Below are 22,001 nucleotides of genomic sequence, written 5' to 3' on the forward strand. Positions count from 1 at the left end.
AAAGTAACATGTTGAGTGGGGGAAAGGGGGTAGGAGGAGAGGGAAGATTTCTCTTTTTTTTTTGTTTTTAGGCGAGGCAACCCTTCGTTGACCTCACAGATTGCAAGGACCTTGTCAGTTTACAATCCCTTATTTTTTATTTTTTAAGCCTACAGCACCTGGTCTTCCTAGGTGGTCTCCCATCCAAGTACTAACCAGGTCCAACCCTGCTTAGCTTCCGAGATCAGACGGGATTGGGCTTGTTCAGGGTGGCATGGCTGTAGACTGAGATGCCTCTTTTACATTTCCTTGTTTAAGGGCTGCCTGCAGTGTGTCTACCTCATGAAGGGATTTGTTAATTTCATTGTAAAACATCAGAATCTTTAACTTGCCTCCATATTATTCCTGCAGATGGCCAAATCCTCTTGCTCAGAATTGTATAAATAGCATTTAAAAATAATTTTCAGTAAGAAATTGTTATGGCGAGGAGGAAAGAGCATCACACCGGGAGTTCTGGTCCAGGTTCCACCATTAACAAGCTGGGTGACCTTGGAGAGCCATTGAATCATTCTTCATTGAATTAGAGACAGTGATGAGAGCACGCTTTGTACATCATAAAGCACTGGACGCATCCGTGGGAGGGCTATATTTAGAGATCATCTTCCTTGTGAGAGAAAAGAAGGCATTTAGACCAGCTGATCCTCGGGGCAAACATTCAGAAGACTGAATCCTTCTGAGGAAGCCTCTTTTGGGTTGGATTCCACCTGTGCTCTCCAGGAATATAATGACAGAGTGATATGAGTCAAAGCAGGAAGGGTAAGAGTGAGAGCTTGGAGTTACTGATCTTCAAAGTCCCTTTTAGATCTAAAAATTTATGATTGTCTACCATTCCAACATGAAAAAAGAATCATAGAATTCTAGCCTCAGCTGGTCATTTGGTGCAGCTACTGTTTCCTGGAAAGAAAGCAGCTATTCTATTCTTTAAGAATTTGGATTTATTTCAAATCCCATTTCTGATATTAAAGTAGTATTTCTTTTTGCATGTGACTTGATTAATTTTCCTTGAGCACATTAAGCAAGCAGAGAAGGAACTCAGGTCTTCTCAGTCAGATGTCATGACTGAAGACACTGACCTCTGGTCTGTTTTCTTTTTTCTATCCACACATTACTTTTTCTAGAGGAAGAATATTAAAAGCTTTATGTAGACTCTCTGTTTTGTAACCACATTTCTCAGACTTGGAGTTGAACATTACTATAACAAAATAAGTAGCCCTGATTCAGCCTCCTGGAAAACTAGATAATTAAAGCAATGTATATATCACATGCAGCAGATTTCAAAGAAAGGTCAACGATGGCCATTTCTGAGGACACCACAATAATGGCCTCAGAAAAAGGAAACGGATTTTTGAGGTTTCCTTTTGTTTTTATTGTATTACATAATCTGTTTTCTTATAATAAATCAGATTATTTATCTTTTCTTAAAGCCCCTTTGATATGGACAGGGGTGTTAAATTGAGCTTTTTGATATTGAGAGGTCAGTAATTCTAAAATACCCAGGTTCCAAGAAGAAGAAAAAAAAAGGAAGAGAGATTATTTCTATTACTTTCAACAGCAGAATAGTTGCACAAGAGTCTATTACTTAATGCTCCTTATCTAAGTACTGGGAAAATAACCCCTCGTTCATTTTACACATATTCAGTAAAAGCCTATTAGGTGTCAGGTACATTTAGAGATCCCCGGTGAAAGACATGGATCCTGCCCTCAAGGAACTGAGAGTGGAAGGATGTACTGGCTATTAGGATAAGGGTAGGCACAGTATAGTATAGCATCGAGATGTCAAGGACAGACAATTCTTCCTAAGGAGTTGAAGAATGCTCCTTAGAAGAGATGTCTCTTGGGCTGAGGAGGAGATAGCCAGGAAAACAAAGGAGTGAACAGTGTTTTAAGCAGAGGGAAAAGCAAACACAGAAGGAAAAGCACATGCAAAAGTGTAGAGGCAACAGAGCACGGCGAAGAATTAAGCACGACGGGATCACAACAGGCATGGGGAAGACTGGGAAAGACGCAGGAGTGGGCGCTAAGATACAAAGCAGCGTGTGCAGAAATAAATCAGACACATTGATCCGAAGCCTTCATCGTATAAAGATTTCGGAGAGTAAAGTTACTTTTAGGCACTTTACCAATAATACCTGCGAGGAGTGAGCTTTAGTTTGGAGAAGGTGCCATGATGAAAAATCCATTGACATTACTCTAAAGTAGAGATTGTAATTCTTATTTTGCCTGGGCTTACTCTCCCCCCTGCCCTGCCCCTCTGAGCGTAACTGCTTCGTCTTTCTCTGGAAGAGAATAGTTTCAGCACAGGCAGCATTTGATGCAGTGCTCATTTGATCTGGTTGATTCAGGAAACAGATGCATCCTCTTGGTCTCAGCACAAATCGTTGAGGTTTTTTTTTTTTTTTTTTTAATATGTGTCAGGTTCATTTGCCTTTCTTTTTCTCTGAGCTGGGTCTTTATCCCATTTTTATATTCTATGTCTCGATCAGCACAGAGGAAAAAAGTAATTACCGAAGTATTAGTGTGATTATTATTTCCTGATATGAACTGCTGCATTTCTTCTTTGTATCTGGTTCTCTCCCTGGTCCAGGGGTAGAAAATTTAAAACATATTCTTTTGGGATAAAATCTATATTAATTATTTTTTAACCTTGTTTGCATTGGAGAACTTTTTGAGAATTTAATGACAAATATAAACCCTTTCCTTAGAAAAATTCATATTTTTCTCACAGCTACAAAATGAAACATGGTTGCAATAGATTCACAAGCCTTTTGAAGCCCCAGAGGATCCTTGAGGAATTCGTAGACCTTGGTCAAGATCCATAGACATCTGATCTAGATATAAAATGGAAGAACTGCTTTTGAAATTGGACTGTGATAGTTGTCTGCTAATTCTGGCAGTACATTTTGGGAAGTCAGAATAAACATGAACCGCACTGGCCATATGGATGCTCAAGCCTCTGCTACAGCATGGATTCAGAGGGTGGGCCTCAGCTTCCCAAATGTCCTCACCTTCATGCCAACTCAAACATGAGTGAAGGTCCTTGAGAGGAGGAGGTGGAGTAGGAAATCACTGGAGACTTTTCATTTTCTAAAGTTAAGTCTCCTTAGCCTTGGAGTTAGAAGACCAGGTTTTAATCTTAGTTCTACTACTTTCTACTTGAGTAATCTCGTCGAGTCATTTACATTTTTTTGAGTATCGGCTTCTTCATCTATAAAATTGGGGATAATTGTAATACCCACTTCAGGGCTGTTGTGAGCACTTAATGAAATAATGAGTGTGAAAATGTTGTTGACCTTATAAAAATATAGTCAGATATTTCTCCAGCAAAATGGGTATATTTGGGAACAACAAAGAATTGCAATTCAGAACATGCAGTCTCATGGTGTACCACATACAAGTCCGGAGAAACAAAGGAGAGAAAGCTCTTTTATGAACTTGGGAGGTGCTGTTGTAAGCCAAGAGTCCATTGAAGGGCCTGAAAATTCGAAGTATAGTGACCTTTCGTTGGCCGAGTTGTGGCAGTCTCCCATTGGTTGAGCTGTTACTGGGCGAGGAGGAATCTTCTCTTCTTGCTGAGGTCCTATAGCAGTATCACTTCCTGTCGGAGATGCAAGGTACAATTTCTTCCTGTTGGGGTCAGTGGTGTGCATTGAGAGATTAGTGCATGAAAGTTCTCTCTTCTTCTAGGCTCTGAACTCCATTTTAAACGAGATTTTTATTTATTCATTTTCACAGGACTTAACAGACATCTGGCTCATAGACGGTGCTGGATAAATATTAATTGAAATTCAGTTCTCCCAGGGCAGTGCAAGACCTTTGAGAGACCCTAAGCACTGAAAAAATTATGATGAGGGACCTCCAGTTTCCTATCCGGCATGTAAGGAGCTTAGAAATTGCTGCTCTGTCTTAACAACAAATAAAAAGCTGAATGAACTAAAAAGTTGAAATTTTTCTTAGATCCATCGGAAAAGCGAGGTAACAGGGCAAACTGCTGACCCCCAAATTGTAAAGACAGATGTATGCAGGCGGATACAGAGAATCATGATCTTCAGGTATAGAAATCTCCATGGGACTCAATGGTAGAGTAAGAAAACCTGAACTGCAATTGACAAATTGCTGGAGGCTCAGTGTGGGCGACTCTGAGAGGTAAGAACTCGGGGGGAATCCAGTCATTGCGGGGCTCCCATACTTTTGTGAGTTCTACCTGCAGGACCTCTACCAGGTCCTCCCAGTGAACACAGGAGAAAAATACTCATACTTCCAGCAGGTGGAGGTGAAAAAAAACAATTTTGAAATATGCCAGAGCATTCTGATTTTTTGTTTGTTTGTTTGTTTTTTAACAAGGCCTGCCCTCAGGAGAAACCACCAGAACTTAACCTACTAGGGTTTAATCAGAGCCTAACCTAACTGAGGAAAGGGGAAGTACCCAATTCCAGCCCCATCTGGACTTCCATGTGGGGAAAGGGAAATACATAACTCCAGACCATCTAAGCATCTGGTGCCACCTAAGGTGGGAGAAAAACAGATGCATTGGTGAAGTTGCTGGTCCAGGGGCAGAGGCTCACCAGAAGGACTGAGATCTAATCATAGAACCATGAAAATGATATGGGTGAGAATCTTGGATCCATACAAAGAAAGGAAAAATTTTGGAGAATGAATAAGTGAAGGTAGAATAAAAACAGTTATTTTTTAAATTCTTAAGTGATCTAACAGATAATATTTTGTTTAAAAATAATAATAGCAATACTGTATTTGATTATGTATGCTTATGTATCTACATATGCTTATGTATGCTTACATATGAGTGAAGTGAATGACAGCAATGATACAAGAGGTAGGAGGAAGGAATTAGAAATATTTTATTTTTATAAGGGATTTGCATTACCTCTGAAGTGACATAGTCTTATTTGAAGGTGGACTTGGATTAGTTATAAATGTGTATTGCAAACTCTAGGGAAACCACGAAAAAAAGTTTAAAAGTATAACTGATATGCTAAAAAGGGAGGAAAAGGGAAACATAAAATGCGTAGTAAAAACCATAGAAGGCAGAAAAAGTGTGGAAGAAAAAAACAGGAATAAAGAACAAAAGCAACAAACAGACAACAGTAACAAATATGGTACCTAATAATCCAACTATATCACTGGTCACCTTAAATATCAATCGTCTAAATACACCAATCAAAACACAGAGATTGTCAGAATGAATGAAAAACAAGACTTAAGTATCTGTTATCAATAAGAAACCCATTTTATTTTATTTTTTAACGCCTACAGCACCTGGTCTTCCTAGGTGGTCTCCCATAAGTACTAACTAGGCCCCACCCTGCTTAGCTTCCGAGATCAGACGAGATCGGGCACGTTCAGGGGGGCATGGCTGTAGACAAGAAACCCATTTTAAATGTAAAGAAACATATAGATTAAAAGTAAAGGGATGGAGAAAGACATATTATGCTAACACTAGTCAAAAGAAAGTGAGAGCAGCTCTCTTAGTTTCAGACAGAGCAGACTTCAGTGCAAGGAAAGTTAATAGGAAGAAGGGCATTATGTAATGATAAAGGGGTCAATGCTGAAGGAAGACAAGCAATCCTTAATGTGTATGCACTTAAGAAAAGAGTACCAAAATATACCAGGCAAAAACTGATAGAACTTCAAGGAGAAACAGATGAATCCACTATTATAGTTCGAGAGTTTAACATCCCTCTATCAGAAATGTATAGATCCAGCAGGCAGAAATTCAGTAAGGACATAGTTGAACTCAAGAGCACCACCAGTCAACCAGATGTAATTGACATTTATAGACTACTTCAACAATAGGAGAGCACACATTCTTCTTAAGTTCACATGGAACATTCACCCAAAGAGACCACATTCTGGGCCATAAAACACATCTTAACAAATTCAAGAAATATAAATCATATATGATCTACTTTCAGACTATAACATACATCTAAATAAATAACACATGGTCAAAGAAGAAATCTCAAGAGAAATTAACAAATATTTTGAACTAAATGAAAATGAAAACACAATTTATCAGAATTTGTGGTATGCAATGAAAGCAGTGTTTAGAGGGAAATTTATAGCATTGTATGCATAGATTAGAAAAGGTCTAAAATCAATAAAGTGGAACTTCATCAAAGAAGATATATAGATGGCAAGTAAGCATATGAAATGATGTTCAGTAACATATGTCATTAGGAAATTGCAAAGTAAAACATCAAAGAGATATCACTAGCCCAAATCCAAAACACTGACAACACCAAACGCTGGGAAGCATGTGGAGCAAAAGGAATTCTCATCCTTTGCTAGTGAGAATGTGAACTGGTACAGCCACATTGAAAGACAGTTTGGCATTTTCCTACAAAACTAAACATATTCTTACTATGCAATCCCACAGGCATACTTCATAGTATTTACCCAAATGAATTGAAAACTTATGTCCACACAAAAATCTGCACACAGATGTTTATAACAGTTTTGTTCATAACTGTCAGAACTTAGAGGCAACTAAGATATCCTTCAATAGGTGAATGGATAAACAAACTGTGGTCCATCGAGACAATGGAATATTGTTCAGCTCTGAAAGAAACGAGCTAGCAAACCATGAAAAGACATAGAGGAAACTTAAATATATATTACTAAGTGAAAGAAGCCAACCTGAAAAGCCTACGTACTGTATGATTCTAACTATGCAACATTCTGGAAAAGACAAAACTATAAAGACCGCAAAAAGATTAATGGTTGCCAGGGGTTGGTTGCGGGGATAGGGGAGTAAATAGGTAGAGCACCGAGGATTTTTAAGGTAGTGAAACTAAACTGTGCACTGGTGGATACATGTCATCTTACATCTCTCCAAACCCACAGAGTGTACAACACCAAGAGTGAGCCCTAAAGTATAGCGATGAAGATTCATCGATTGTAACAAATGATTCAGAGATGTTGATAGTGGGAGAGGTTATGCTTGTGTGAGGACCGGGGTATAGGGGGACTCTCTGTACCTCTGCTCCATTGTGCCATGAACCTAAAAGCGTCCTAAAAAGTAAAGTTTATTAATTACAAAAAAAAAAAGGCAAAAAAAAATTGTGTTCACTTCCACTCCCACAAGTAATTCTATCTAAGAACAATATATAATAAATAAACCAAAGGTAAAATATTTTTTCCATGGAAAAAATCAGAGCTTTTAAAAAAATATATCAAGCTCTTTTCTTTTCATTCTTGTGTGTGCATGTTCGTGTGTGCGCCTGCCTTGCTGGTGTCCTAGGAACATACTTCATCTTCCAGTTCAGTACCCAGCACCAAATTCCCCAAATCCATAGGTCATAACCAAGGAGGTTAGGAAGGAGGAATCCTTCGGTGGATGTGGGCACAGGTGAGAGAAGGATTTGTCATTAGGACTCCTGTTCATGGGCCACTCTCTTGGCCAGGCTGCTCCCTTCCCTCTGCCTACACCTTTGCAGTGGCCATCTTAGTGGATGGATGGTGCTCACACAGCCCCATGTAGCCACCCGTTGGATGAGTCGGCGACCTTGGGTCTCAGATGCCTTTTCTCTTTCTAAAGCAGAATTGAAATCTCACGTGGGCAGTCAGCTCTAGCAACCACAGAACTTTCATTTCCTTTTTATTGTAGGGAGAAAGTTCTGAGCACTATTATTTCACCAAGAGAAACTGGGTACTAGGTGGTGAGTAGAGGCTGGGTGGGGGCTTGGTTCACACCTGTGGTTCCTAACCAGCAAATCACCGGAATTATGTGGGGGAACTCTTTATGATGCAGATTCTTAGGCTCCACACCACTAGCGGGAGTGTCGCAGACAGGAATCTGTAATTTCTTTATTCTGTTTTTTTTTGTTTGTTTAGTTTTAAATTATTACTTGTTTTCTCCCGGTTTTATTGAAATATAACTGACAAACAGCACAATGTAAGTTTAGTGTACAGAATAATGATTTGACTTACTTACTTATATTGTGAACTAATTACCACAATATAGTTAACATCCATTATCTCATATAGATACATGTTATATATATGTATTTTCTCTGTGATGAGAACTCTTAGGATTTGCTCTTAACAACTTTCCTATAAATCATACAAGAGTGTTAATAATAGTCATCATGAGCTACATTACATTCCTAGTATTTAAATAAATTTTTGTAACTGGAAGTTCGTGTAACTGGCCCCTGCCCCTCTGGTAACCACAAATCTGATCTCTCTCTCTCACTCTCTTTTTAAAAAAAGATTCCACATATAAGTGAGATCATACAGTATTTGTCTGATTTATTTCACTTAGTGTAATGCCCTCAAGGTCCATCCATGTTGCTGCAAGTGGCAGAATTTCCTCATTTTCTAAGGGCTCCTCAAGTGATTCTGATGACTTTCCAGGCGTGGGAACCACTGGTGTAGAAAAATAAAGCTATTATTCCATTCTGCCCAAACACATTCAGTCTTCCCTAAACTGGCCACATGTTTTCATGCCTCATTATCTCTGATCACATCTCCCTCTCGCTGCTCTCTCTCATAATATTTAAACATAACTTTATTATGTTGCTTATAGGAAATTGTATGTGTTTCCTTCTTTCTTTCCTTGACCAAATGAGCTCTTCAAGGGCAGAGATCATGTCTCATTCATCTTTGAGTTTCCTGCTCCCAGAGTTGGCACATATAGTGAGCAGGTTGTTCACTGTATGAAGGAGCTCAGCGTGAGGGGTAAGTGGGGCTGAAAGCTTGCCTGACTCACCAGATTGTGAGCCCTGATATTGACCTCTGATGGTCTAGAGGACGGATGCTTTTTCCAACAGTACAACAGTGCTATTTGGGCTAGTGCTGGTCCTGTCTGCACCAGCATTGTAATAATAGTGCATCAGCAGAAAGAAGCTCTCCTTAGGGCTATAATGGAATTGCAGAAATGCCTTCTGAGTTAACGACTAAAGCTCCTTAATGGAAGAAATGGTGCTTATTCACCACTGGGTCTGTAGCACCTGCCACATATGGGCACTCAGAATAAGTGTATTGACTTTGCAAATGAAATAGATAAAATATTCAAATCGGGGTGGTATTATTTGGATAGACTGAAGCAATAGAAGCCCCTGGTGAATGATTTGAAACTAGGATGTGGATCACTTAATTTTTAGCTACATTTAGGGAGTGTTTTTGGACCAACCTGCCTACACAACTTCGGATCTGCGGAGAAGAGCTCCCATCAGGATCTTACATATACGTTTTCAACTCCACTCAAATATGTTGGAAGTGTTCCATTTTCGCGGAAGGGTTTTGGCTCAGGGCTTTATAAATTTCTCATCAGTAATATCCTCATCACAAGAGAACCCCAAGCCATCTGACTGAGTACCCCGGGACAGCCGCTTGTTTCAACACTGTATCCCATGGTTAGTTGGACCTGGCCATGTGCATGAACTCCTCAGACTCATGATACTGGCTTGTTAAGCAAGTCGAGGGTTTATTTGGTGTTTTACAGATGTGTCATGGCCAAAAGAAAGGCTAAAGATAATAATCTGTTATGAATACCGTTATGAATGCCGATAAAAAGAAAATGAAGCAAAAACCTTAGAATGCTTGTGTCCTAAGGCAAATAGAATAACTCCATTTGTCTTTCCGTTTTGGAGGCAGCAGTGAACAATGGAAAGAGCTTTGAAGTCAGTCAGTCGTGACTGTACATGTTAGAGAACCACGGCCTTGCATGGTTGACTTAATCTTAGTTTCACATCTCCAGGTTGTTGACAGAATAAAATGAATCCACGTAAAAGAAAGTATCTAGCACAGTGCTACTGGGACCTATGGGTGGGTGGGTGTGGGGGACGTCTTAAGAAGGGAGAAATTATTGTGGGATGGGTAGCCTCCCCCACAGGGCTCTCTGCAATGGCTTTCTTCCAGGGCTTTGCCTTCTCATCGTGGCTGAGAGTAGATGAAAACTATCTGATCAAGGTATGAAGTGGGGAAAGGTTCCTGGACGGTCTTGGAAGGAGTGACCAAAAGACCAATGGACAGGGAGAGAAGTCCTGAGTGCCCATCCCAGGGAAAGGAGCCACCAACAATGTCCTTTTTGTTCATTCCCTATTCACATTTCCCTCTGTTAGCTTGTATAATAAGAATTTGTCTGTATCGAATGTAAAACAGTTGCTTTAGAAACAATTTGAGAATATGGAGTGCTGGTTAGGGGAGCTTTGGCAAGTTAGCTGTTTCTCTGAGTCTCTACTTCCGGGGGAGTCAGCTTTACACTTAGAGTACCTGTTGGCAAGTTAGCTGTTTCTCTGAGTCTCTACTTCCTTATTCTTGAGGATAACAGTGTTCCTTCTCTACTCTCTGTGTCTTTTCCTTGTGTCGTGGCTTCCACCTCCCTGTTGCAGCTCGCTCAGAGCCTTCAAGGCCGATCACTGAGGTCTCTGGGTAGAAATGATCATTTTGGACTACTCGGAAGCTGCTGGCCAGCCTATGGTTGCCTGTCTTTGGGTCAAGTGCTCAGCCCAGACCTAATCAGCACGACCAGCAGGGAAACAGGGTGGATATGGTCATACGAAGTAACCCAGAGCTGGCTGCTTAGCCAGCGGCTGTGGACAGGGCCATTTCTGAGAGGAGACTGTAGATGTGGTGTGCACCATGATTGATGTCCAGGACACAGAGGTAAGACGGAGAGCTTTAATACAGAGTAGACAGCAGTCACTTCATTAGAAGAAATGCTGATAAAGAGCTTTACACGTTCAGATGAGAAAGAATTTCCTTCCTAGCTAGGGTAGTAAGAGAAAAGCTTCATGGAAGAAAGAGTCTCCAGAGCATCTACTATCCTCGGTCAGTTAGGGTCTATCCCTGAACTTGAAGGTGGGGGTCAGTTTTTCCCAAACCTCATGACTGGGTAATTCAGAGAGTTTCTAAAGCAGCCAATCTCATCCCATGGCTACAAGCAATAATTCAAGGATGGGTGTATGAGCAAAGTCAGGCCAGTCAGGGACAATGAGATCTACCAGGAAACAGACATTTTTCTTTTCTGCTGACTGTGATCCTGAAAGCATGTGGCCTTAGAAACCACTGGCAATTATCTTACAGGCGCAAGGGGAGAGACTTCTGCAAAGAGAACCCTCACTGAGGAAGTAGAAATGGGAGGGAGGAAGAGGGAGAGGGGGAAAATTGAAAGAGAGAGAGAGAGACAGAGAGAGAGAGAGAGAGAGAGAGAGAGAGAGACACGCTGGGCTGTGGACATATCGTTTTGGGAAAATATGGGAGAGTAGAGAACAATAGTGAAAAATACAACTTGCTGGGAGCACTGGAGCAGGGATGTCAAAATTGGAAAGGCAAATTAGAAAGAGATCATTGAGGGTCCTGAATGGGGCCTAAGAGGCTCTTTTCTATAGGCAATGGGAAATATTGGAAGTATTTAAGTGCTGTGATATGAGTAGCGTTGGGGATATATTAATCAGCAGTGTGTACAAAATAGATTGGAATGGAGAGAGGATGCAGGTGGGGAGCCATTGGAGTTTATTGCAATAATCTAAAGATCTGAACTACAGCAATGTCAGCTGGGCTGGAAAGAGGAGAAGGATGTGGAAAAATAAGACCACAGAGGCAAGATTTTAGAGTAAGATTTTGTCATTTGTTAAAGGCTGCATGAATGAAGGAGAGAGGGAGAGTACCCACACACAAGCCGAAGCTGGAAGAGCACCATGCCTCCAGTTTTTGGATGGTTCCTTTAGGCCAGCAGCTTATGACCTTAAAAGATGCATGTTAAAGATTAGATGACAGAGAAGATAAAATATTGTCTTTAGGTACATTGCCACAATGCAAATGGATGATGATGAAATTTACCACTTTACAAAATAGCCTGTGGTGTTGACTCATGAGCCTTACATTCAGCAAACTTCAGGAGCTATTTATAGAGATTGCTAGCAACATACTTTTGAAAGAGATGGCACAAAACACACGTATCTGTTGAAATTTGAACTTTTCTCTAACGAGCTGTGTGACTCTGGGTAAATCACTTACCCTCTCAGAGCTGTAGTTTCCTCAACTGTAAAAAAGGGAAAGATAAAACTTCTTCCCAGGCTTGTGGTCCTCACCTCATGATCTCATAGACAATGCCCCTGCCAGTTTCTAATAAATAAAAGATAAAACAAATAAAAATATTAAAAATAATAAGTAAAAGGTAAATGTTTTCAAACCTCCCTCCTTTCCTTTCTCCTTTCTTTTCTTCTTTTCTGAGTATGCTTTGTATTTGCAGGCTGAGCTTCCACAGGTACTTTTTGTGTTGTCACAGCTTGTTGATAGGTTTCATGTAGCTTTTCTGGTTTCTTGTACCATCTGCATTACAGAATTGAGATGGCCTTTCCTTGCCCTGTATTCTATAACGGTGGAATAACTAATACATAGTATTTTATTACGATGATTTGCTTAAAGAGCTAAAACTACCCCTATCAAATGGGGGAGAGGGTAGTGGACCTCAGCAAGGGGCTGTGGGTATGGCTGGCACTGTGATTGACATGTCTAGAGCAGGAAATAATGTGGATGGCCAAAACGGAAGGGAAAGTGATGAGAGACAAAGAAGAAGCATAGATGAAGTACCATGGCGAGGGGAGAGCCACGATTGTGGATCCAGTGTCATTGATCTGTCCTCATTTTCCCTCTAGTACCACTTATTGAATGCTTACTATGTGCTAAACATTTGTACTATTTTGTTCAATTATGAAAATAACCCTATGAAATACATAATCATTATTATGCTCATTTGACAGATGAGGAAACTGAAGCTTAGGTCACTTGTCCAAGGTCATAAAGACAACTAGTAAATGACAGAGCAAGGACTTAAACCTGGGCTTTATTGATTCTAGAACCCATGGTTTTAACTGTTGTCTCAGATTGCCTGTGCTGAGGTTTCCCAGGAAACATTCTCTTCTCTTTTCTTTTATAGGCACATGATTTATATCATCCATCTAGAATGGATTGAAAAAGGGGATTCAGGGAACTATTGTCTCTTCAGGTTTACTCAGCTCTTTGATTTCTCCCCTGGGAGCCACATTGCCTGTCAGCTAGAAGGTGCTGGATAGAATTAGATTGCTCCAGGGTGTTCACTTGCGTGCAATTTATTATTTCTAAAGATAAGGCCTAAGGAGACCTCTACATTGCATTATATTTCTTCCAATGAGTGAAAGCAGAAGGGCATCTGTTTAGCATTTGAGACATGCACCTGGCTCACTTTGGTTAAAACAGAAAAATAAATATTAAAATATAGTAATCTAAAGAATCACTCCTGTGGCTGGTTCGCCCACTGCTTTGAGTATAAGACTCAGTGGTGTCATTTAAATTTGAGGCTGCCAGGAAAGGATGTCCTTGCCGTTGATCGATTGGGAAGACTAAAGGTCTCCCTTGGAGAGGACTTGGACTTCTTCTTGGGTCTAACCCTCCTAGGTCTGAATCTGAAGCTTGGAAAAAGTCCTGAGAATCTATCAGAGGGTGGGATAGAAGAAGACATCATCTCATTCAATACCTTCCTTTAACTGTGGAATACACTGAAGTGCAGTGTGCTAGGTACCTGTCAATTGCCCCTGCAGACGTGCTCCCCACCATTCTCTACCCTGTGCTGTATCCTGGGAGGCCACCCTGTGTGGGCTGCATCAATGGGTTCTCTCACCCTCTGGTATCCAGTTTAGTTAGGCCACAGGGAAGCACCCACGGGAGATCAGAGGGCAAAAGGAGAGCAGGGAAAAAGGGTACTATTTTTTCAACTCCTTCCCAGTTTGAGTGCCCTGGGTGGGCTGCATCCCTTCACCGACAGCCAGGCTCCTAGCACGTGGCCCTCTCCATATAGCTGCCCTTTCTGGTCCAAATGACTGCTTCTCCTTTGTTCCTTTAAGGCCTAGGAGTAGTAAGGGCTCCTTGTGGTAACTAGCACTGAGATATCCTACTGCCCATTTTGTGCACACACCTTTGGAAATAGCCCAGTTATCACACTCTAATCAAATTACTCTGTTAGGATGCAATTGTTTCCTGCTGGGGCCCTGACTGATATACCCAGAGAGGTTAATGACTTGTCTGAGGTCTCAGGAGGATTTGATTCATCTCAGGATGTGCTAATAAGGAGAGAAAACACTGGCATGTTTTACAGTTTACGAAGCACATTCACAACCATAATCTCGGGTGCAGGTCAGGGCTGAACCTCTAATTCTTTTCTAGCACAACTCCACACCTGGAGCATCGGGGAAGCAAACATACCCAGAATTCCATGTTCCAGGCCCAAAGTTAATGATGCTACATATGCAATCTGACAACTTGTGAGACAAGCAGTGTTATCCTGATTTTACAGATGAGGAAAGTGAGATTCAGAGGCTAAGTATCTTGCCCAAAGTCATGCAGCTGAAGTAGCTGGAATTTGAACCCAGGCCTGTCTGCCCGTTCTTTCCACTACTCACACTGCCACTGTGTGCAGAGATGTGGATTTCTGAAGGTGCTGCAGACTGCACATCCTCTGTATTTTCTCACATCAAACGAGTCCCAGCCTGGCTTTCATACTGACTCTGGGACCTCGGCCTGGCTTTCTTGTTGGGCAGCCAAGGAGTCTTTCATGGATAAAACATGGCAGAAAATGGAGCATAGCTGATTATGACCAAAAGACAACAAGGCCAGGCCAGGCGGGCCCTTTGTCTGAGATAGCCTGGGAAAAATGCAACCAAGGTCAGAACCACCTCTGCTCTTACTCCTCAGGGGGTTGGGGTGCCACAGCAGCTATCACAAGCATTCGATCAGCAGGGCTGAAGGGTCCATCTGATTTACCAATCTAGTGGCAAAAAATTTTTCTGGGCCCATCAACTTTCATGACATAAAAGCAGAGTCAGGGGCTTTTATTGGCTACACACTAACCTGGAGTCACCTACTCTCTGTGTGGCCTGAAGGACTCACTTCCTCAATTTGGGCCTCAGTTTCTTCACCTGAAATGTAGGGGAGATGGGTGAATTCAGTGCTCAGCTACCTGTCTTCCCAGTCTGATCTTTATGAGTTTGGGAGTCTGAGGAAGAATGTGATCCTTCCGTGACCTCTCCACTGGTCCGCTGTTCCACCTCCCTTGCCTGGTCCCTTAGCAGGACATCAGGGTTGTATTATTCATGGATTTGCATCAATCAATTCACATGTTCTTCCTCATTTACTCACATCCATAAACAGTTCTTCCTCATTTACTCACATCCATAAACATAAGCGGTGGCCTGTGATTGTGAAGGGGGCAGGATGGGACTCGAGACTTTTTCTCTACAGCATTTTCACCAGCTGACAATCCTTGAGTGGTGTTCTGCAGTCTTGGAAAGTAGTATAGGCGAAGAGCTGGTCCAATTTCCCCTTACTTTTCAACAGTGACAAACATAGCCTGGGATACTAAGTGACTTTCCCAAGTTATGCAGAGACTCGGTGATAGAACGGGGCCTCCATTCTCCCCATTATGCTGTACTCTCATCACCAAAGAAAACCATTACTATGGTTTTGGTGATGGTCTCCATTTGAAGTTACTGCTTTGAGGAAGAAACAGATGCAATAAACATTCAACATAAAGGGAAAAACATAGAAAATAGGTAGCAAAAAGAAGAAAATGAAATGAGATGATTCAATGCCCTGCCATTTTGTCTTCAACAGATCAGGGCTATTTGTGAGATGAACTGGAGCCTGGCTTAAAACCCAAAAGAGACTGAACTTCTTGTTCTTTTGGCAGGTTCAAGGGATAGTGGTCACTCTGCTTTCTGTTTTAGGAGGGCCCCTGGCCAGAGTTTCTGAGTACACAACTCAAGCCAAGTGATGAAGCAATTACCAATAGACAGAGAAAGGGAGACTGCTTCTCCTGGCCCCGTGAGGATGGGATGGTGCTCTGGGAGGGTAAATCTTCAGGGACAGTTGCTGTGTAGGAAGATTTGCCTCTCTCTAATGCTTACCTTTAGATATTAGTCTTTCTTTCATGCATCCTAAGAAATAGATGCTCCCAGATGTATTTTAGCACTGAAGGCTGTGCTTCCTATGGCCAATTTAAAAACTCCACTCAAGGCTTAAGGCATAGAATTTCAGAGTGTGAAGGCCCAGAAGGACCTAATAGTCCTTGTAGTTACAACCCACTTATTTAATACATGGGGAAACTGAAGTTCATAGATGGCAATCGAGTCAGTGAATGTCATGCAGTTATTGGCAGTGCCAGGCCTCAGACATAAGCCTTCTGATTACATTCTGTGTGCTCTCATGCTGGACATCAATTTCAAACACATGGGAAATGTGTTCCAGCCAGCATGAGACGATGAAAAGAAGTCAGTGCTTATAAATAAGTAATAATAGGCTTAATTCCATAAATATAATAATGAGCTGAAATTTATTGAGAGCTTATTATATGCTAGCAATTTTATAGTCATTATCTCATGTAATGTCCATAGTAGCCCATGAAGGAGATGTTATTACTGGGCAAATTTTTCAGATGAGAAAGCTGAGGCTCAAAGAAGTGACACAACTTGACCAAATCACACACAGGGTAGCTGAGCGAGGGTTAGAACTTAAGTTTGTTTGATGCAAAGCCCTGTTTCCAAATCACTAGATTAACCTAAAATGATCCTGTAACATTTGGTCTGAAATGAGATATAACTTTTAGGCATCTTTTCCCTTCATATCTGAATGTTTTAAGTAAATCTGTATAGGACTGAACTTAATGGTTTGAAGCAATAGTTTTCAAACTCTAATGGGCATTGGAATCACCTAGAGAGTTTCTGAAAATCCAGACTTCTGGCCTCTCCCCCAGAGTTTCTAATACAGTCAGTCTGTGGACCACGCACAGAGTCTCTGATTTAAAGACTTCATTGTCAGCTGAATTTTCTTACATTGGGTTCCTTTTTCCAAGTAACTTCAGGAGCAAAGCTGTTATTCCTCAGTGAAAGAGATTCTTGTCAGGAACTAAGGGAACGAATATTATTACTTGATTTTCTAACTTTCATCTCAAAAGGATTGCTGAAGGGTCTTCAGTTGGGATGAATTGTTAGGAAGGCTAAAGATTTAGATTAAAAAGCACAGGCTACTGCAGCATAAAGGAATAACTCCAGCCGTTTCTTCAGCCCCTGCCTTACTCCTGGGGGAGAAAGTGTGACTGGCTGAGCTCAGGTCACATGTCCATTCCTTAGCCAATCACTGTGGCTTGGGAAATGTGATGCTCTGATTGGCCAAACCTGAGTCACATGCCTACTCCTAAAGCAGGAAGTGAAATGCACTCCAGAGCCTGAGAAGTGGGTATAAGTGGTCCACCTAGAGGATGCCTGGGGATGAGGATACCAGAAAGAAAGGTAAATGGATGCCAGGGAGTAAAACTACACATGCCCACCTTCCTAGTTGCCAAGCAACCTTTTACTGTGTTCTGGTTACTCTTCCCTCAAAAGCTCTTCTGGCACAGTAGCTGACCCTTCTGTAGATTTAAGAGGGCCAAACCCAGGAAGCCTTGAGTGAAGTGGAAAGAGATCTGGGCTAGAGATTTGAGTTTTAGTGCTGGTTCTGTCATGAACTTCCTTCCCTCCATGCCTCTGTTTTTTGCTTCATCTGTAAAATGATGAGACTCTGGGCCCTTGCAACTCTGATAGGCTGTGGCTCTGGGCAGTGTCACAGGCCATGGGTCCCTCTCAGTGCTTTTCACATGATATCTCAGAAGTGAAGGCAGCTTTCTCTAAACATGGGTTGTCTCTACAAAGGAATAACACGGTTTGATAGAAAGAGCCTTGCACTTGACATCGGATAGACTTGTTTTGATTCCTGACTATATGATTCCTGATTCCTCTATGTATTATCTGTATGACTGAGGCAAATTAGATTAACCTCTCTGAAACTCCTTATATAAAGTAGAATTAATGATCATTTCTGTCTGGTCTCAAAGTTTGTTGAGAGAATGAGACAATGGATGCGAAGTGATTTGTAAGCCCCCAAGTGCTGTGATGATGGAGGACGCGCCCAACCAGGCCTCCTGCCCCAGGCCAGTGTGATTTAGGGACTCTGTGCTTGCGAGAAAAGGCTGCTGCCCACATTCAATGAGCATGAGCCCTTCTACAAGGCACATGTCTGCTACTTGGAGTGCACTTGTCCTAAACTTCGTTATTTTGCACATGAGTGCCATATCAGGTGGTAAACTGAGGCAATTGAGAGGGTGAGGTGAAGGTAAGAGAGACAGGGCACTGATGATTCTAAATCCTGCAGGCAGAATTTCTCCTGGTGTCTCAGTGTAGGGTCCCAGGACCCACTGGCTGGCAGTGAGGGAGCAGGAAGCTTAGTTCTGCCCTTCTCTTCTGATCATCTCATACCTCCAAGTGGGCAGAGGCCTCCTTCTGACTTGTCTTGTGGGGAGTGGGATAACCATCTCCACTCTGATATCTCAGAGTCATCTCAAATAAATATGTTCTTGATGGGTATTCCGATCTCAGTCCCCACCTCCAAAATTTGTTTTTTCCTAATTCCGTAAATGTCACCTGCAGCCATCCAGTCTCCCATGCCAGATACCCATGGGCCATAACCCTTGACATCTCTCTTTCCCCTTCAAATTCCCCTCCCCCCAACCCATTATCAAATCCTATTTCCTCTCTAAAGTATATTTTATTTCCAATCATTTCCTCCTATTTCCATGACTACCACCCCAACTGAAACACGGTCATCTTTTACCTACAACTGCCTCCTAACTAGTTTTATCATTTGAGATTCTGTCCCCCTCCATTCCTGTGTACATATGTCAGCCAGAGTAAGCTTTCCAAAATGCAAATCTACTGGCATTATTATCCATCTTACAAATCTTCAAAGACAATCTGTTGCATTTGGAATGAAGCCCAAGGTTCCCAGTGGGACCTATCCAGTCCTCCTGGAACTGGCCCCTGCCTACCTCTCCAGCCCAGACACCTCTCACTGCGTTCCCCACCTTGCTCTTGACACTCTGGCCACACTGGCCTTTCATCTAGTTCATGGGCCGGCCAGATGCCTGCATATTCTAGCATCCCAATGTCCTTTCCAATGCTGTTCCCCTTCCTTGTCGGCTCTTTCTCCTTTCTTCACATAGCTGCTTCTGTTCATCTTTTAGGTCTCAGTCGAAGAGTTGAGTTTTCAGAGAGGCCTCCCTAGTCACCCTATCCAAGTGTTCTCCCTGCGCCTCTCCACTGCTCACCAGTTATTCTCTCTTGAGGTCTATTTGTTTCCTTCACAGTACTTACTGCAATTCGTATTTGTCACTGTGTTCATTTAGTTACATACTGTCCAGCTCCATTACACTATAAGCTTCATGAGGGCAAGCAATGTGCCTTCCAATTGTATGCCTAGCATCTATTTGTTCAATAAACAGTTCTTGACTCACAGAATAAATGCAAAAATTAGAGGCCTTGCCCCTGTTACTTCTTTGGATTTTCCTCAAAGGTGCTACACTGTGAACATGTAATTTTAGGCACCCTGTGGGAGCCAGGAATAAAGAGAAATGCTGGCAGTGCCTGGTTGTACCCAAGTTGGTGGATTCCCTTAGCTCACCCCATCCCGTAACTTTGACTTTGACCTTGACTGTGCTCTTCCCCTCCCACATGTCCACAGATGCACAGCTTGACCCTCAAGCTTTCCTAAAATGGCTTTCAGGAAAGGATCTGATAAACTCAGATACATTGAGAATGAGAATAGACACTTTTTTTTTTTTTACAACAAACAATAAACCAGGATACTTGAGATGACAAGGATTTTTGTGACACTTCTTGCAGGACTAATTACATCATTTGCAGGGCCCAATACAAAATGAAAATGTGGGCCGCTTGTTAAAAATGTATTAAGAATTTCAGATGGTGACAGCAGAGCATTAAACAGTGCAGGGACCCTCCTAAATGTAGGTTGCACACTGGGAAGCTGGCTCTGCTTGCTGCCAGAGGCCGGTCAGATTAGTTTGGATTCTCTGGGCTGGCCCTGCTGTTGTAGGCTTCCAAGAGACCCTTTTCCATCAGCTCAAGAATTATACTGGTTCTAGACAGGACTCCCAGGATATACCAGGCATGGCACGCATGAGGCTACTGCCACTTCTTTATCTCAAATTTCCCCCAGGATCCGTGGTTTCTAGCTAAGCCAGTCAACTCAGAGCAGAACCGAGTTTATTTTCTTTTATCTTGTAGTTTAAGGAAGCAGGAAAGTTGCTTTTGTAAAACTCCCTAGAAGGTAAACATGACAACATTCTTTTATTCTATTTACTGGAACACACTGGCACAGAGAGAATTTCTGTTGCCACCACAAGCCATTGTTTACCTGTCCTTCACATACCTCCCGCCAGCATGTGGGACAGCCTTGTGCAGGGGCTCAACCTTCAGGAATTTGGCCTTATTTTAGGGGCAGGGAGAGGCAGGGAGAGGAAGAGTGTGGGGTGTGACCCTGAATGAGAATAGGAGGGGACACTGGCTTACATTTCCTGCAAGCCACCAAGGGAAACTCTGAACTACATTCATCAAATTATTCAATCAAGATATGTTGTAAATATACGAATATACTTGATTTAATTGATTTTATTTTTGAATAGGTAGTACGTTCTTATGGTTCAAAATTCACAAGTTACAAACAGGTTTATGGTGAAAAATCTTCTGTACTCCCCAATAATCCAGATTCCCTCCCTGTGGGTAGTCATTATAACTAGTACTTTTGCACCTGGCTGGAAATACTGTTTGCATAAACAAACAAATATGAATACAGTTTCCATGATTTTTTTTTTCACCAATGATAACATACTTTGACATTGTCCTGTGCTTTGATTTTTTCACTTAAGATTATATCTGGGAAATCTTTCTGTACTAGTTTACAAAGAACTTCCTGTTCTTTTATAGATATGCATAGTATCCTCATTGTATAACTGTACTGTAATCTATTTAACCATAAGGACATGTAGGTTTTTCCAGCCTTTTGTGATTACAGACAGTGGTGTAATAAATTACTTAGATGATCGAGGTTCAGAGCTTCTCTTGGTTCTTTTGAGGAAAACAAGTCAGATTCATCCTCCTGATCTCATCTGCAGTCACTCTGAGTTGAGGGCGTGTGCATTTATAAGTTTGACGGATACTACTTTTTAGCCCTTTGCGGATTTCTGTAAATGTTTATCGAGTGCCTACTTCATGCTAATACTGTTGCAAAAACACTGGGGACACTACAGTGCCATGACAGACTCTGATTTTTTTGGGACACAGTCTGGTTGGGGGCTAAGGAAGGAGACCTAGGATCAACAAGAACACAAATGAATGAACGAGAGAATTCCAGATAGTGATCAGTGCCAGGGAAGGAAGGGGGTCCCGAGGTGGGGTAGAATCAGACTCAGGTGATGTGATAGAGTATGTGTTTCGGGGAGGGGAGCGTGACAGTTAAATGAGGACCAGTGATGGCCTCTCTCGGATAACTGAGATGTGCTTGGCAGGATGGTTCCAGAAGAGGTGCCGATCAGCCCCACACTTAGAATTTGTGCGATCTGTAAAGCTCTTTCAGACTTTCCCTATTAATTGGTTGTATGAATAGCAGAGATTATTTCATTGAGATGGAGAGGTTGGAGGCATTTTCTTTTCTCTCTCTCTATAATTCTGTTTGTGTGAGAGAGAAAATAATCTTCAACTACCTACTCTGAGGAGGGCAGCATTCAAATGTTTGGAGGGAACAGACCATGGGCCAGCAGCCTTGGGCTAGTTCTGGGGAGACCTGGGTCTCGGTCATTCAAGTCACCAGAGCTCTAGGTTTTCATCTCTTCCACTGGCCCGCAGGCTGCAGAAATTGGGTCTCGTGGAGGTGCCCATGGTGGCTGCAGTTCAGCTGCAAAGATCCTGAGTGTTTCTCGGGCTCACTTCCCTCAACAGTGTGACTCGTCTTGTTTAGACGCTGTCAGAGCCAGACAGGCGTAGCGCAGGAAACATGGATGGGCATGGAAGGTGGCGATCCTTCCTTCTGTTTAGGGATCATATGAAAAACTTCGACCCATCAGCCCAGCACCAGCCCTGACC

General features: G+C 42.0%; 1 non-coding gene and 1 pseudogene across 1 annotated transcript; both read right to left on the minus strand.

Moving 5' to 3' along the window:
• Positions 1-146: 146 nt before the first annotated feature.
• LOC112476740 lies at positions 147-265 on the minus strand. The gene has a single exon (XR_003045195.1). It is a non-coding gene; the product is annotated as a 5S ribosomal RNA (ribosomal RNA).
• A 5,036-nt stretch (positions 266-5,301) lies between these two features.
• Positions 5,302-5,418, minus strand: LOC112476749 (annotated as a pseudogene).
• Between the last annotated feature and the right edge of the window lie 16,583 nt (positions 5,419-22,001).

This window comes from Pteropus alecto, unplaced genomic scaffold (assembly GCF_000325575.1).
Source record: "Pteropus alecto unplaced genomic scaffold, ASM32557v1 scaffold71, whole genome shotgun sequence".
In the NCBI taxonomy this organism is placed as follows: Eukaryota; Metazoa; Chordata; class Mammalia; order Chiroptera; family Pteropodidae; genus Pteropus; species Pteropus alecto.